Source organism: Narcine bancroftii, chromosome 11, assembly GCF_036971445.1.
Source record: "Narcine bancroftii isolate sNarBan1 chromosome 11, sNarBan1.hap1, whole genome shotgun sequence".
NCBI classification, from domain to species: Eukaryota; Metazoa; Chordata; class Chondrichthyes; order Torpediniformes; family Narcinidae; genus Narcine; species Narcine bancroftii.
In genome coordinates this window covers 17,796,677-17,811,279 of record NC_091479.1, presented here as the reverse complement: position 1 = coordinate 17,811,279, position 14,603 = coordinate 17,796,677, and the positions used below count along the sequence as shown (strand labels likewise).

The following is a 14,603-nucleotide window of genomic DNA, read 5'->3' as shown; positions in this document are numbered from 1 at the left end:
TTTTTTCTCCATTACCCCTTTCCCAGTGTCATTTTCCAGTGGTCCTGATGCCCAACCTTTGCCTCTTCTACTCTTTATATAGGTGAAGAAACCTTTGGTTACCTCATATTATTGGCCACCCTACCTTCACATTTCATCTTTTCTCCCTTCATTATTTCTTTTGTTGCCAACTGTTGGTTTTAAATTTAAATTAAAAAAAAACCCCAAAATTTAGACAGGCCATTTCGGCCCACGAACCCGTGCCACACAATTAAGCTTTCGAATGGTGGGATGAAACCGGAGCCCCCATGGAAAACCCACGCAGACAACAGGGAGAATGTACAAACTCCTTACAGACAGCACCAGATTCGAACCCTGGTCCTGATCGCTGTTGCTGCACTAACTGCTACGCCAACCCGTGCCGCCCCAAAGCTAAAAGCTACCCAAATCCTCTGGCTTTTCGTGAGTTTTTTCAAAGCCATCTGCCCTTTCTTCTGCTTTTATGCTGTCTTGTCAGCCATGGTCGCATCGGCCTCCCTTTAGAATGCTTCTTCTTTAGGATGAAGAGATCCTGCGCCTTCAGAATTATTCCCAGAAACTCCTGCCATTGCTGCTATGGCTCTCTCCCAATAAAATTCTGACCAGCTCCTCTCTCTTGCCTCTATAGCTACCTCAAGTACAGTTGAGCTACCTACTGGAGCGCAACTGTAATACCAATACATCCAATTTTTTAAAATCTTCTCCCTCTCAAATGACAGAGTGAATTCCATCTTTTACCTTAAACTCCTTAATCAACTCCAGATCATTGCACAACACCAAATCCAGAGTGGCCTTTTCCCTAGTGGGCTCCACCACAAATTACTCTAAAAAGACATAAGCATTCCACAAATTCTTGCTCTTGAAATCTGGCGTCCACCTGATTTTTCCAGTTTGTACCTGCATTTTGAAGTCCACCATGATCACCAGGTCATTGCTTTAATTACAAACTTTCTCTAATCTCCATGGTATTTTTCCACCCTACATCCTGGTCATTATTTGGAGGTGTGAATATAATTCCCATCATGGTCACTTTAATCTTGCAGTTTCACAGCTCCACCGACAAAGATTCCACATCTTCTGATCCCTGCTAAGGTTTGGATTTCATTTTGTTTTAAAAAAACCAACAACAAAACCACCTCACCCCACCACCTACCTGCCTGTCTTTTTGAGAGGATGTCTCTCCTTGGATATTCAGCTCCCAGCTGAGATCCTCCTTCAGCCACATCTCTGTTATGCCCATAAAGTTGAACACGCCCATTTCAACTGGGCTTTAAGCTCATTTTGCACTGTATGCATTTAAATACAAAATCTTCAGTTCCACACTCACCACCCTTCTCACATTTGCTTCTGCGTTGCCAGAGTTTAAATTTGATTTCATTTCTAAACCCTGTCCTATTTCTTTTTCTTCAGTTCTGTTCCCTTTCCCTTTAACTTACTTTTCCAATCTGTTGAACCCACTCCCTTACTATCTTGTTTAAAGCCCTATCCAGAGTAGTGATGTGATTCACCAGGACTCTGGTCCAAGTATGGTTCAGATGGAGTTCGTCCCTTTGGAACAGCTCCCATCTTCCCCAATACTGGTGCTAAATTTCCCGCAAATTCAAACCTAATTCTCTCACATCACTCTTCGAGCCACTCCCTCATCTTATCAATACTGTACCGATTTGCGGGTGCTTTAGGTAGAACCTTTTTGGTTCTGGTTTTTAATTTTGCTCAAATTCCCTCAGAAGAACCTCTTTCCTGTTCTTATTAAAATATTTTTTTATAGAGTTTAACATTTAAGCTGACATATACAGAGCTCTAGAAAGGAAAGCAAATAAAAAATCATTTGTATACATGTAAGCACACAAAAAAAGGAACAAAAATAGATGAAGCTAAGTCAAAAATTCCTTAATAAACATTTGAAACAATAATTTGAATTAACCACACTACACCCGCTTGCTGAGTTAAGCCAGATTTTAAAAAAAGTGAGAAAAAGAAAAACGAGAAAAAATGTTAAAAACTTAATCTAATCTATCTCCCCCCCACCCGCCAAATCCTTATATAATAAATAAAATACCTTTTTTCCTAGTTCTACCAACATCGATGGCACCCACATAGACCAGGACAACTGGATCTTTCCCCTCTCTTCCAAATTCCTCTGAAGTTCAGACAGGATGTCCAGAATCCAGGCAACACAACCTCCAGGAGTCTTGATCTTTGCAACAGATTAGTGTCTAATCTCATGACCCTACTATCCTGTTTCCACCACATTTCTCTTCTCTCCTCAATGACACCGCATTGCGGGGGAGGGTAAGGGAATTGCATTCGTAGAAAAACATGCACTATGATTTTCTTTAACACAAAGCTGCATCATCTGCACACGTCTTAATATTTTAATGTGTTTAGCTTCTATTTTAACTTATATTTATGTAAATATGCTCTATGGTCCTGGAGAAACCTACCTCGTCTTTACCGTCTGAGCATGGTATGAACAATTGCCAAACAATTGTATTTATTCACTTTTTGCACAAATTCTGAGAGCAAATTTTATTCCATATCTTAAAATCTTTGGGCAGTGATTTGTGAACTTTACGAGGGTAAATTTCCGTGGCCTGAACACTAATGGATGTTCACGTGTACATTAAATATTCAACAGAGGAGAAAAAAACTTTGGAAAAGACAGACTTTTTGCATGCACATAGACATACATCAGATAGAAAAATAATCCTCCCGGTCACACACATCCAAACAGTAAAACCCCTGATATCCAGATTTCAAGCAAGTGGCAACCTCAAGCAACCTGCAAAAAAAAAAAAGGAAAATAAATAAATAAAAGTTAAATAAATAAGAAGAAATAAAAATTTAAAATTGTAAAAGTAATCATTCTCTGAAGTAACAATATAAACCTTTGGTGAAGATGGGAGGAAATATTCAGCCAGGGAAGTGCCTTGGTCGTGGTTTGCTGCTTCAATAAAGTTGTGTTTGAATAAAATGGTTAATGCTACTTGCCATTGGGGGACTCTCAGTGCCTCCTTATTTCAGCTTAATCAGAGTCTTTATCTTTACGAGTATACTATATATTAATCAGGCTTTTTCTGTAAACTTGGAGCAGGGGCGATTAATTATTTATAATTATTGTTTGTCTTTCAGGCTGCTCTGTGGAGGTGGGGGGTGGAGGGGGAGGGGATCCTGCAGATGCAACGATGGTTAAATGTTTTCAAAGAATGTGCCTGAAAATAAAGTAAAATACTTCAAGGATTATATATTCTTTCAAGTGAAGTTTGTTCAGTATAACCTTTATTTATTGTTCATACCATGCTCACACGGTAAAGACGAGGTAGGTTTCTCCAGGACCATAGAGCATATTTACATAAATATAAGTTAAACACATTAAAATATTAAGACGTATACTGTAACAGTCCACGATACCCCATCTGCAAATGTTTTGGGAATTCAGGAGTCTGATGGCTTTGGGGGGGGGGGGAAGAAAAGAACTGCTGCCCAATCTGGACATAAAGGCCCGAGTGCTCCAGTACCCCCTACCAGATGGCAGAAGGGATTTGTGGAGTTCTTCACAATGTTTATTGCCTTTCGCCTGTATCAAGTGTTGTACCCTTCTCCATTAACAATGGCATGAAGCAAGGTTGCGTTCTCGCACCAATCCTCTTTTCAATCTTCTTCAGCATGATGCTGAACCAAGCCATGAAAGACCTCAACAATGAAGACACTGTTTACATCTGGTACCGCACGGATGGCAGTCTCCTCAATCTGAGGCGCCTGCAAGCTCACACCAAGACACAAGAGAAACTTGTCCGTAAACTACTCTTTGCAGATGATGCTGCTTTAGTTGCCCATTCAGAGCCAGCTCTTCAGCGCTTGACGTCCTGTTTTGCGGAAACTGCCAAAATGTTTGGCCTGGAAGTCAGCCTGAAGAAAGCCAGCTCCCCACGACTACCAGCCCCCCCACATCTCCATCGGGCACACAAAACTCAAAACGGTCAACCAGTTAACCTATCTCAGCTGCACCGTTTCATCGGATGCAAGGATCGACAACGAGATAGACAACAGACTCGCCAAGGCAAATAGCGCCTTTGGAAGACTACACAAAAGAGTCTGGAAAAACAACCAACTGAAAAACCTCACAAAGATTAGCGTATACAGAGCCGTTGTCATACCCACACTCCTGTTCGGCTCCGAATCATGGGTCCTCTACCGGCATCACCTATGGCTCCTAGAACGCTTCCACCTGCGTTGTCTCCGCTCCATCCTCAACATTCATTGGAGCGACTTCATCCCTAACATCGAACTACTCGAGATGGCAGAGGCCGACAGCATCGAATCCACGCTGCTGAAGATTCAACTGCGCTGGGTAGGTCACGTCTCCAGAATGGAGGTCCATCACCTTCCCAAGATCGTGTTATATGGCGAGCTCTCCACTGGCCACTGAGACAGAGGTGCACCAAAGAAGAGGTACAAGGACTGCCTAAAGAAATCTCTTGGTGCCTGCCCCATTGACCACCGCCAGTGGGCTGATATCGCCTCAAACCGTGCATCTTTGCGCCTCACAGTTCGGCGGGCAGCAACCTCCTTTGAAGAAGACCGCAGAGGCCCACCTCACTGACAAAAGACAAAGGAGGAAAAACCCAACACCCAACCCCAACCCACCAATTTTCCCCTGCAACCGCGTCTGTCTGTCCCGCATCGGACTTGTCAGCCACCAACGAGCCTGCAGCCGACGTGGACATTTACCCCTCCATAAATCTTCGTCCGCAAAGCCAAGCCAAAGAAAAGAGAAGAAGGTAGGAAATGAGCTCCCAATAATCTTTTCTGCCGACTTCACTATCCCCTGCAGGGTCTTGTGGTCCAAGGAGGTACAGCTTCCAAAAGAGGCAGTGATACAGTTGCATAGGATGCTCTTGATTCATCGTCCGCAGAATGTAGTGAGGATGGAGGGTGGGAGATGAACTTCCCTCAGCCTTTGCCGGAAGTAGAGGCGCTGCTGGCCTTTCTTGGCAATGGAGCTGGTGTTAAGGTGAGATTCTCTGCCAAATGCTCTCGAAGGAACTTGATACTCTTGATACAGGATGTTGGCTCTGCACCAGTCTGATGGCAATTGCACCTCATCTCTGTACGCTAACGTCATCCTTACTGATCAGGCCCACCGCAGTCATGTCATCAGCAAATTTGATGATGTGGTTCAAGCGGTGTTTTGCTGCACGATCATGGGACAGCAGAGTGAACAGCAGTGGACTAATCACGCAACCTGGGTGGGGGGGGGGGGGGGGGGTGGGGCCATGCTCAGTGCGATGGTCTTGGAGGTGCTGTTACCAATCCAGACTGCTTGAGGTCTCCCTGTCAGGAAGTCTAGAATCCAATTGCAGAGGGAGGTGTTTAGTACAGTATAGTAGTTTTGTCTTTTAAACAGTTGATTCTTAGGTGTATTAGGTAGGGATTAAAAGAGTGAGTCTCATGCAACAGTAAAATTCTCATTCACCATCGACCAAGTAGGTGCTGGACACCAGGGGCTTCACTGTATAATCTTGAGGGGAAACTACCTAGCATGTGGAAAGATCAATAACTGAAGAGAAAATCAGAATTCTATCACTCTTCCTGAGCCAAAAGAGAGTTGTTAAACCAAATAATGACAGGGATCTGCAGTACTATTCCAGAATCTTAATATACACACTTCATTTAACAAATCAACTATCCACCATTTATACTTTTACAAGGCATTTTGGAAAATAAAGTTTAAAACATGCAATGTCCTTGGAACACAAGAGCTTACAGTATGCCACAGGATGAAGTATGAAACACTTACTGCTAAGGTCGTCTTGCATACAAGATTGCCCATTGCTACCTCAAAAATGCCCTCACCGACTCTGGTTACCTACTGCTGAAACCCACACACTCATCTTTGCTACTCTGCACTTGAAGCCAATACACGGTGCCCACCCTTGCTCGGTGCCCACCCTTGCATGGTGTCCACCTTTGCACGGTGTCCACCCTTGCACGGTGCCCACCCTTGCACGGTGCCCACCTTTGCACTGTTTGTAAGTTCTGAGTTCATCCAAAGTTCCACCCGTCACCAAAATTGTCAGTTTTCAAGCTTCTCTCTTACCCATTGTTCTCTAATCTCCTCCAGGAAAATACATCAACTTCCCCAATTCTATCCTCAAGCAGTCCTTTAATTCTTTACCACTGATAATTTCACTTCCAGTTGATCAACAACTTTTATTTTTTACAACATACAGCTGTCATTTGATGATATTCTTTCCCTTACATAAAAGGACACTGGTTGCTAATCTTTTCTTCCCTTCCGAAGCCGGTTTGTAGTTTTGCCCGGAAAATAAATACACTGCTAAATTAATAACTGCGCTATTTTGCATGATATTTAAAATGTCAAATTCCAATGAGACATGAGAGTAAATTTGGGTGAGACTGTGCCGTGAGGATTCATCAAGTGAAGAAAGGCAAGGGAAATACCATATAACCGTTTGCAGCACGGAAACAGGCCATGTCGGCCCTTCAAGTCTGTACCGGTTTACTTGAACAACTCCACTAGCTCCTCCGCAAACTCCTGAGGAAGTAGAGGCTTTCTTCATTCCTAAGTCTCCCCCCCATCCAACCAACCCCCCCCCTAAAATACACTACAGAATAAAATAGAATATAACTTTATAGATAAACAAAAGAATAATCAAAATTAACTAATAATTTTTGACCAGTTCTGTTACTTGCAATGCCAACTTTAGTAAATGATTTAGAAAGTGGAGTAGTTCACTTTGCTGGGAAAGCTATGTAAACAGCAAAAACTGTAATTACATTGAAATAATGTAATTATATAATAATGTATATAAATAATGTAATAATAATTGATCATAACTGAAAGTCTCAGCCAAGATGTGAGGAATAAAATTATCAGAGTTGAGTACAATATTTCAGAAGATATTACCTCAACAAATATTTGGTGCACAATATGGCACCCGATGATGTTCTGGCTTGAATAAGGTTTACTTGTATTGTCGTATGCTTGTACAGTAAAATCTCTTTCATCCAGAACCCCAGCAAGCAGCAGTTTCAAGCAACCGGCCAAAAAAAAAGAGAAGAAAACAAATAGGTAAAAAAATACAGAAGTTCAAAACTGGTGTGTTCACTAATTTTAAACATCGCCATTAGTTCCACCAATCCACGCAACAAGCAATCTGAAGCAACCAGAAAACTCAATTATCTGGCATTTATCACTCCCCATAGGTGCTGGATACCAGAGGTTTTTACTGCATTAGTCTTAGTGCTGTCTGCAAAGTACTGATATAGCACACTTGGTGTTCTAGTCCAAGTACTCACAGCATATACCCTACTGTACTTTAAAAAATACATCTGCTTAGAACCTGATGAAACCCCGAGTCTCCTAACGTTTTGTTCTGCTGGACCAGGAACTTGCCCTTCCCTCTGCCACCATTCACTTAGCAACGAATTATTGGTATGAATGAGCTGGCTTTAAGAGCTGGTGATGTGTGGGACAGGGTGAATGATGCAGTTGGCTGTGCAGTTTGCACCAAACTAGAATTTTTTCTCTGGTAACATTCAATCATATCTTCCACAAAATTCAAAAGAAGGCGATGACAGAGATCCTCAGGTCAGAGAGCTCTGACAGCACATGGAGCAGCTGTTGTCCTGAGCAATAGCTCATGTTCATCTGATCAGGGAGACCACCTGAGGGATTACGAAAGCTTCCCAGCACAGAAGCTCACGGGAACAGGAAAGTCTCGGGTTTCTACCATATTGATGCACTGCAGTGCTGTCCATAACGCATCTCTCTCTCACTCTCTCTATAAAAATAATGTTATTTGCCACTTCAGAATTAGTTCCATTTCAAGGTCCAGGGAACACAACCTCAGCACTAAGGCGGCAGTGTACCAGTGGTGGAATACTGTATTGCAGTCGTACTGGTTGGCCCGCCCCCGCTACTGTAACTCTTCCCCTCCAGGATCCCTAATAAAGGCAGTATCGCCCAATCCCCTCCCTCATTACTGCCTTGGACTCAGGCCAACAGCATACAAGATATGTCTATAAGTATCACTGTTTAAAAATGTTCGTGATCAAAGGCACTTCATGAAATTAAATCAGAAATTGGAACTGGCAAAAGGCCTTGGACCAGATACCTTAATTGTTTCTCTTTCCACAGAATGTCTGATCTGTTGAGTGTTTCCAACAATTTTGGCTTTTATTCCAGATTTCCAACAGCTGCAGTTTTTTTTTTGAACAGTGTTTTATATATATAGTAGAAAAGGGCTTTGACAGTATAAACAGAGTGGGCTGTGAGCAGGATCTCAATTCATGTCAGGCATTTTCTCCTGCAATATACAGAATTCGAATAGCAGTTGTATTAAATTTAAAGCAATAACCATATCACCGTTTACAGCACGGAAACAGGCCATGTCGGCCCTTCAAGTCCGTACCGGTTCACTTGAACAACTCCACTAGCTCTTCCGCAAACTCCTGAGGAAGGAGAGGCTTCCTTCATGATGCCATTGGTGTGTCATAAAGATAAAAAATGAAACATGGGAAAAGCTATGCTCCGGAACTATGAGAAATACAATAAACACGAGGTTATACATGATACAATATAATTGGTTACACAGGCTATATATCACGCCCCAAAAGTTAAATAAATGGGACCCAACAGTATCTAATTATATAATTCTTTAACAGTATTCATTCTCTTGATCTACCAGCTTAGACTTCTCAATATTCATTGTTTCTTAGGTATGTGTTAATTCTGGCCATGACCAGCCTCTCAAAGCATTTCATCACAGTAGAAGTTAGGGCTAGATTATTTTTTAATTAAAAAATTAATTTAGAGAATTAGCACAGTAACCGGATCGTCTGGCTCATGAGCCCGTGCTGCCCAAGTACACTAACTAACCTATAAACCTCAAATCTTTTTGGAGGGTGGGAGGAACCCGGAGCACCCAGAGGAAACCTACGCAGACAGAGTATAAACTCCTTCGAATCAGCAATACACAGAAGTGCTGGAGAAACCCAGCAGGTCACGCTGTTTATATACAAAGCAAAGGGATACAACCAATGTTTCGGGCCTGAGCCCTTCGTCAAGGTACGAGCAGAAAGCAGGCAAGGTGCCCGAATAAAAAAATTGGGGGAGGGTGGGGGGAAAGAAAAGGCAGGGAGAGGAGCACAGACCTTCAGGCAAGAGGTAATAGGTGGGAGGTCAGAAGAGAAAAAAGCTGAAGTGATGGGGGAGGGGACAGCTCTCTCAGATGCTGTGTGACCTGCTGGGATCTTCAGTACTTTTGAAGTTATTGCACTGCAATCACAGGGGGAAGTGCATCTGTCTTCTGCATCACCTGTTGATTTCACTACCACAGCTAAAGTGTGTGGCCAGCCACTTGTGATTTGAGTGGGAGTTACAGGCTGGGCTAACAGCAATAAGCTCATCTACTTTTTTTGGTCTCTTTGGTTAATGCAGTGTTTACAGGCATAGGTGATGCACCGCCAAAGAATTCTGAAAAGCTGCAGTGCCAAGTTTGAATCCACAAACCAGTTTTTGTAAATATAAAAATAGGGCAGAGTACATACACAATCAGACATTAACTGAATTTTATTTTGTCAGGATGCCAATATTTAATTCTTGGAAAATGCCAGCTCGAGGCTATTAGTTAACAGATGTTCTGGCAAAACATTTTCAACTTTAGTTTCATTTGCTAGAAGCTGCAAATGAACATCCTGGAGAAGAGTGTGGAGGAAGAAAATCTACAAATACAGAGCAACTGGGTCATCAAAAAATATGACTGGATTTCTACAGAGGGACCAACAGTTTTAGCAAGTGACCACTTCAGAAGCTAAATTTGAGAACTTCAATCTGCTTCTGGACTCACTGGATGAAGTCAGTTCTTTGTTCACCATGAGTTTATTTTCAATATCAGGGTTGTATTATGGCAAGATGCCAGGAAGTGTACAGGAGTAGTGAGACAGATCAGCTCGTTGAGTAGTCTTTGCCAGTTCCAATTTCTGATTTAATTTCATTTGATCATGAAAATAACAACCTTGTACTTAAATGTTAGCAAAACTGAGGAACTGATTGTGGATTTCAGGAGGGGTCAAACAGGAGAACACAAAACAGACCTCACCAAGGGTAAAGAATTTTAAATTCCTGGTGTCAACATCTCCGAAGCTCTATCCTTGAACCTTCATATTGATGCAAGGCTCGGCAATGGTTATGCATCATCAGGAGTTTGAGGAGATTTGGTATGTGTACCAAGAAGAGCACAATTGTCTGGTATGGAGGTACCAATGCATAGGACAGGAAAAGGCGACAGAAAGCTGTGAACTCGGCCAATGCCATCACTGGCATTAGTCTTCACTCCATGCACAAGGAGCGGTGTCTCAAGAAAGCAGCTTCTACCATCAAGGACCCTCGCCACCTAGCTCATGCCCGCTTCACGGCTACCATCAGGAAGGAGGTACAGGAGCCTGAAGATGAACACTCAACTGTAAAAAAAAAGCTTCTTCCTCTCCACCATCAGATTGCTGAATGGACAATGAACCACTTTTACTGTTTACTTTTTTCTGTTCTTTTTGCACTAATTTATTGTTTTAAATGTAATTTACAGCAATTTTTGCATCTGTAATGCACAATAATGCTGTCGCAAAACAACGAATTTTGTGACAATAAATTGTGATTCTGAGATTTAGAGAAATGTCATACTGTCCAATGAAAATCATTATATATGACCTTGAGATAAAACTAATCTTCCAAAAGGTTTTTAAAGGTTTTCCATGATCATTGAGGCACATCAAGAGATACCAAAAAAATCCAGAGATCTTTCTTCTAAGTAATATAAGTAAAGAACTTGGCCTTGATTTGGATGGAGCACAAAAAAGATTTATTATGATAGCCTTAGCTGGAGCAAAAAAATGTATAATGTCAACCTGGAAATTAGAAGACAACTTGAGAATACAACAATGGTAAATAGAAATGAATAAATGTATTCCATTGGAAAAAAATAACATATAATTTAAGAAATAACATCACAGTATTCAAACAAATTTGGGAACCGTACATGGAACACAACAGAGAAGTCCTACCGCGGACCTCCACCGCCTAAAATGACAGAAGGAGAAGAAGACGAAATGAACTGACCCAGTGTGTAAAAGTGGATGACACAATTTTCTTGTTTATTTTCATTGTGTGATGACGTTGTTTAATGGGTTTAATGTATCATACAGGTTGAACGTTGAGTGGGTGGGGAATGAAGGAGGGAGGGAAGGGAGGGGAGAAAAGGGGGAGAAAATGACACTGTGTATATTCAAGAGGGAAATGTTTGTGTGTATTTTGGTCAGTATGGTTCATAGTGTGAAAAATAAAAAAAATTTAAAGAAAGTGTGACAGAATACTCTTCACTTGCATGGATAATTCTAATACCAAGAGCATGCAAACAGCTAGCTAACATCCAAGACAATGCATTTTTGTTTGCTTGGCACACCATTCAGCACCATGAACATATATTTCTTCTAGCGCCATGGCTTTGGAGGCCTCACTGACAAAACACACTGTAAGCCAATGGCTTATTCAACGGGGCTTATAGCTCCAAAAACACTGCCACTAGAAGAGCAAATGCAAAGGGTGCATTGGAATAGCATCCTTGCTCGTTCCTCTCCAAATTGCACACCATTGTAGTTTAGAAATGAGAACCTAAGAATCAGGACCAGTCAGCCTTTGAGCCTGTTCTGCTACTCAGCATGACTCTGCCCATTTTGACTAATTTATGCATTAATGTCTCCCCCAGCAACCTTTCATCCCTTGCTTAGCAACAATCTATCCACCTCTGCCTCACTCACAAACATTCTGCTTTCACTGTAAAAGTTTCAAAGACTTTCAAACCATATTTTTTTAAAACCTCATCTATCTTAAATGGACAAATCCTTATTTTCAAATAATAATCCCTTTTTTGATTCTTCTACAGGCGGAAACATGCTCTCCTCCTATCAAGAGTCAGGAGGACCTTAAAGTACAACCACATCATAAGTTAAGGCCAAACATTGGGGCAAGGCAGAGATTGATTGAGAGAGGATATTTGCAGGTAAGGCCAAACATTAGGGCAAGGCAGAGATTGATTGAGAGAGGATATCTGCAGGTAATGGTGAAACTGGAAAGTGAGATACTTTTAAAAGTGAGACAGCAGAAGTTCAGCATAGCATGTTCTTTTTAGGGTGAAAAACAAGGCTGTATAAATTTAGGGATCGCTAAATGATGAGGAATATTGAGGATCAGGTCAGGGAAAAGGAGGTAAACATCATATTGTAGTAGTCTGGATCAAGTGGATCCTTCAGTAAGTACGAGGTGCAGAAAGACACTTCAGATGGGAATTAGAATGGGAAAATGATTAATCTAGTAGACAGGGTAAAGGAAAACTCCCAAAAGAGATTCAATTGCAATATTAAAAGGGTGGCTAAGGAAAGAATTGGTTCCATTAAAAATCAACATTGCTGAGATTTTAAAATAATATTTCTGATCATTCTTTATTGTGAAGATCATGGAAACTAAGGACCTAGGAGCGCATAAAGATGGACCAATCCCCAAGTCCTGATCAGGTGGCTCCTTGGAAGATGGGAAGTCAGGGAAAAATGAGGCTACAGTTGCCTTATTTTTGGTCTCAGATTAAGTGCCAGCACATAGGAGTGTGGCCAATTAAAAGAGCAGCAAGAACAAGCCAAGAAACTACAGGCCATTGAATGATGTCAGCAATAGGAATATTCAAAGTAGTATACTTTCTACTGAGGGTGATTGCCACAGGAGAAGTCTGGACTGACCTGCCGACTCACTTTCCTTTCTGATTGGTCATCCAACTACCTGCAGCCTGAGATTCAGGAGCAACCAACCCACTGTAACCATCACCCATGATCTTCTCGATGTTATCTTCAGGAAGATGACCAAACGTCTGAAGTCCATTACCTCTAGGTTAATGAACAGTTTTTACCTGTCAGGTATCAGGGTCCTGAACCTCTCCCTACTACCCTAACCATGAACTACTTTGGAACCCCCATAAACATCTGTCTAAATGATTGAAACACCACTTATTTTTACATTAACTGTAACTATGCTATAAGTGAAAGTGTGGCTCCCTCATGATCACAGGGCAGGTACCAAAGGGGCACTGATGAGAAGGGATGAGTGGGTAAAGGAGTCATGGAGGGAGTGATTCCTACGGAAGGAGAAGAGGGCAGGGGAAGTCATAGCAGTGGGATCCCATGCTAGCTGGCAGAAACTGAAGAGAATAATTTATATATTGGATGTGGAGGCTAGTGGGATGAGAGGCAAGGATGATGGGAACCCTGCCCTGGTTGTGTCTTGGGGGGGGGGGGGAGAGGGGAAGAGGCCAGGGCAGATGTGCAGGAAATAGATGAGGGTGATGGCAGCAGAGGGGATGCCATGTTTTCTGGATCACAGATGTCCTGGAATGGAAGGTCTAATCCTGGGAGCAAATGAGGCAGAGACAGAGAACTGAGAGTAACGAATAGAATCCTTACAGGCGAGGGGTGGGCAGATGTGTGGTCAAGATCAATGTGGGAGCTAGTGGGTTTATCACAGATGTTTGTAGATAGTTTGTCTTCTGAAATGGAAGACCTCAAGAAAGAGGAGAGAGTTACCAGAGATGGACAATTTCTTCCCCAAGAAATATCAGGGCCTGTACTACCCTTTGGATAACGCTTCTCCAAGATCACCAAAGATCAAAGTGAATAAGGTTCTGATTGAATTAAATAGTGGAATGAGCTATATAGCATAGAACTGCTTCTATTTCCTTTATTCTGTGGTTGGTTTCAGAAGATAGATTGTTCTGTATCTTTTCACTTTCATCTTGGTTGTAGATGATCGATTATCAGCCACTCGTATCAAAGCAAAGAAGGGGAGGGGGAAAATATCAAACCTTAGTGATCTACAAAGCTTGGAGAAAGTGAGCTTAATTAGAAATTTATTACAGGTTGTACCTCTTTAATTCAGCGATGTTGCCAGACCACAAAAAATACCAGAACACAGAGATTAAATTTACTGACTGTCAACTGGCCAGCTCCTCTCTCTGCATTACTCTGCACACTTGGGCTGATCCTCTGAGCTGGATGATGGGTTAGACAGGTTCTAATAAAACTTGAGTTGTGCAATTTGCCTAAAGGTCTGCCATGATGTCAATCCGGGTATTAGTGATGTACAAACGTTTGCAGCTGGGTGAGTTTGAAATGCAACTTTAAACTGTGCAACCAGGAGAGGGAAAAAGAAAGCGGGCCATGCAAATACTGTAAAAGGGCTGTGCGGTACCGTCAGCAATATTTATAGATTTTGGCGCATTAGCGCTGCTAACAGTGTCGCCCTGTGGCAGATCCACAAACTAATAGTGGCAGATTCAAATCGACCACCGAGTGCTGGATTAGAGAGGTACAACCTGCATTGATAACCATGTTTCTTTGGAGTGAATTAAAATCTCTGCTTTTATCAAATCTGTTATTTCGATGCTTGAATAGGTCATGGGAGTCAGAGCCATACAATGCTGAAACTGACCTTTTAGTCCCAAAATGATTTAAATAATGCTCTG

General features: G+C 41.9%; 1 protein-coding gene across 7 annotated transcripts in view; it reads right to left on the bottom strand.

Moving 5' to 3' along the window:
• Positions 1-14,603, bottom strand: part of znf592 (zinc finger protein 592) — a 161,676-nt gene that overhangs the window by 61,151 nt on the left and 85,922 nt on the right. For 3 of the 7 annotated variants that reach the window (XM_069902743.1, XM_069902749.1, XM_069902745.1), the window contains exons 4-5: positions 8,160-8,351; positions 6,950-7,043 (exon numbers count right to left, since the gene is read on the bottom strand). The exons of 2 other annotated variants lie outside the window; for them this stretch is intronic. The gene's annotated coding sequence lies outside the window, so the exon portion shown is untranslated. The remainder of the gene's footprint in view (positions 1-6,949; positions 7,044-8,159; positions 8,352-14,603) is intronic. 2 more of the 7 variants (XM_069902744.1, XM_069902746.1) reach the window with 1 other exon arrangement.